The sequence below is a fragment of the Lathyrus oleraceus genome, chromosome 3 (assembly GCF_024323335.1).
Source record: "Lathyrus oleraceus cultivar Zhongwan6 chromosome 3, CAAS_Psat_ZW6_1.0, whole genome shotgun sequence".
NCBI classification, from domain to species: Eukaryota; Viridiplantae; Streptophyta; class Magnoliopsida; order Fabales; family Fabaceae; genus Lathyrus; species Lathyrus oleraceus.
Window position 1 is genome coordinate 293,416,050 of NC_066581.1, and position 3,600 is coordinate 293,419,649.

At 38.2% G+C, this 3,600-nt stretch overlaps 1 pseudogene; it reads left to right on the forward strand.

The window, feature by feature from the left end:
- The first annotated feature begins 1,053 nt into the window (after positions 1 to 1,053).
- On the forward strand, positions 1,054 to 2,352 carry LOC127130925 (polyamine oxidase 2-like; annotated as a pseudogene).
- The last annotated feature ends 1,248 nt before the right edge of the window (positions 2,353 to 3,600 follow it).

A 3,600-nucleotide genomic window follows, 5' to 3' on the forward strand; every position in this document is an offset into this window, starting at 1 on the left:
TTGTTTTTCACCATTTGTCGGTCTCCCTGTGGACCACCAGCATTCCCCACAGATTGGTCTGTCTAGTGGCATCTCCTGTTAAGGGTCCACCATATCCCTAGCAGATATAAATTAAAAAAAAAGAATCACGCATCCATGCATATCATATCATATCATATCATATCATATCATATCATATCATATCATATCATATCACATCATGTCATAGGGATTCAGGATCAAAATCCGGGTCTTCTTAGTATTTAACCATCTCCCACTATGATCATATGAAGAGTGTCCTGCTTCATATTCTCTAGTTGAAGACGCTTAAATAGGGGCAACTGTCATACCCCGATTTTGGTCCTGAAATTTTTTCCCATTCGTCATTCATTTTCTTTTTCTCATTTATTCAAGGTTTGGAAATTCCCTCCATATTTCTCCATTCATATTTTGTTTATTTCATTCATTTATTCAATCATGATCCTCCATTTACATAGCATATGATTAAGTCATCATACATAAGGTCTCTAAAATACAAAGAAAGTCTCGTAAGAAGGAATAAGGAAGGGTTTATTCCTATACCAGTGGTTGCTCCTTTTAGAAAAAAACAAAGAAGCTCACACGAGACCAATTACTTATTGTTGCTGCACTAAAGGAATCTTCACTGCTTGTTGTTGGTAGTGATGAGAAAAAGGTTAAGCGGCTCAATCCACTTCGTCCCAATGAAGTGAAAGATCATAAGTTATTTACTGTTTTGGTAGAGAATTTTCCAGAGGACCATTTAAAGAAGAGCACTCGACATACTTTCATCTGGGATGAAATCCACCTTTAGAGCACTAACCTCAGTTGAGAGATTAATTGTCTCTGCTCTTGACTAATTAACATGAAAGCATAAATGGTCAACCAGGCCGGCAAATTGAGCAAGCAAATTGTTGGCATTATTTCCTCCTAAGTTGAAACCATTACGTGCATCTTGTATGATTACAGCAGCTGTTTCACTCCTTGAAGGAATAGTAGATTTTGAAACTGCAGCCATAATCCATAGGCCCTGTTGGGTTAAAAAAGAAGACTGTTATGCTGGATCGTAAATGTTGGGGTAGTGAGTACAGTTGGTCTCGACCGGACTTTGCTACATGCTATGCAGGAAAAGACGAGGTGCATAAAGACAACAAATTAAAAGTTGCAATCCAGAATATCCCAGCTGGAAAATGAACAGGAACTGAACCTAGGGCATATCAAAGAAAGTAATTGGCTCGCGAAGCATTTTCTTCTTGAACATTTATAATATCCATTATTCAGTTTCTCATTCAACTCAGTTTCTCATTCAACTCGTCTTGTGGAGTGTTTGATTGACTCTTTTGAGTTTCTGTTGGACATGTAATTTAAGTGCTTTTTGCTCAATTACACAATACAACGTATACAAAATTCATAAATTCTTTGAAATGCAAATTCTTTTTCTAGATTCATTCACTTGTTCTTCGCTGTTAGCATGGAGAGAAGCTTCAATTTGATGATCTTGAGAATGTTCCCGCATTTTTCTTGTTGTGTCATGATTATCCTAGGATGTATGTTCCTGCCAACAACAGTGGAAAGCAAATCATAAGTTCATCCCAAGCATACCGTATATACAAAGAAGTTGGTAAAATCTTTGAAACAATTTTGCAAGAGACGGATAATGTAAGACAGAAACACAGTGAAGACATGTCCATTCAACGAGCACTTTCAATTGTTTTTTGAAAGAAAGCCAGAACTCAGGTTGGAGGGCCTTTCACACGAGGTGCTTCAATGGTATTTGTGCCGAATGGAGGGCTGGTTTGCCGCAGATTCTGATTCCATATCATTAAAATATTGGGACACAGGGTGACAAAGATAGATAGGCGATTTAATGGAGTAAAGGTGACTGCTGAAAATGGGAAGACATTTGTTGCTGATGCTGCTATCATTGTCGTACCCCTTGGAGTGCTGAAAGCAAACATCATAAAATTTGAGCCAAAGCTTCCGGAATGGAAAGAAGCTGCGATTGCTGATATTGGGGTCGGAGTTGAGAATAAAATAATATTACCCTTTAAAAATGTATTTTGGCCCAATGTTGAGTTCCTGGGAGTTGTTGCCGATACATCTTATGGATGTAGCTACTTTCTTAATCTTCACAAAGTTGTTGATCACCTTGTTCTTGTTTACATGCCTGCTGGGTGGCTGGCCAAAGACATTGAGAAAATGTCTGATGAAGCAGCTGCTGACTTTGCTTTCACACAACTCAAGAAGATCCTTCCAGACAGCCCCCCATCCAATGCACTTCATAGCCTTGCATCTAATTCCACACAATCAACATGTCCAACACGGTTCAATACCTACAAAATAAATGAAACATAAGAAAGCCATGAATTCTATTTGATGTGCACATTCAGGACACCAAAGTCGTGCATCTAGCATATCAAACATCAACCATTCTACTAAAACTGTAACAATGCCAAACGTGACCTGTATAATCTGGCCAACATTCCCTACAAGGTTATCAACAGAACAACTTGGTGGCATTGGCTCATATCAGTTTCACAATAAACTCCCTGCAAACATCACAATAAATCAGCATAATAACAGAAAATAACTCAAGCAAGGTCCAAAGGGAACTCTTGAAATTGTTCAGAATTTTGAGAAGGCTGCTCTTTCAACACTAGCAGATATTGTTCCGGCGTGTCGAAAGCCTTTTGAGGGATACATGGAAGAATGTTACCACATGTCTTTTCCGGTCAATTGATCCTAAAGAGTTTGTTAGGCAGCCATGTTCTACAACATTGGAAATTGTTAACAAAACTTACAGTATCATTTCTCTCTTACCTGCATCACATGAGAAGGATCAAACTAGATTGATACAACAAAATCATCACAAGGAAAATTTCAGCCGACAACAAAGAGTCAATGAATAAAAACTAACTTACTGTTAGATGTGGGGAAGATATGAATTTCTATGGCCCTCTAGTTGTGGGATCAACAATTAGCTCCAAGTGACGATTGAAGCCATGAGTACCCTTATTTGCAGCAAGCAAACATAGAAAGGAGATCCTGAAAAAAGCAAAGTATGCTCAAGAATTCTAAATACAAAGGGGGAAGATAAAAGTTATGAAAAGTTGTTTGTAGCAAAAGATACCAATGAATCTGCTTGCCCACTTTTTGTGGATACTGCTGTGTATACTCGGAATCGCTATTTCTGTTTTCATCTATCTTCAAAGGCAGGAAAAGTGCAACTCTCTTGCCAACAGAGAGAAGAGTGCAAGAACTTGAGTGAAGAAGACATGTTCATGACTTCCTTGATCTGCAACATGGATGTTGATTATGGAAAACTTCTTGTCTGCAAACCAGATTTAGATTGCGTGAAGACTCTGCATTTTGATATAGAGTTGAATTGTAATTTCAGAAACTATGTCCAAATTCATCCAGAACTTACTGTCAAATGATAAACAGCCGGTGGATGATATGTGGTGACATTCAACCGTAAAATTCATATCCTGCAGCAACAAATCCAAACAAGGCCAGGGCACATTACAACCGAGCATGAAAATCATAAAACTAAAATCATTCACGGCAAAGCATTGAACCTAATTGCAAAAGAAGCAAAGCGCA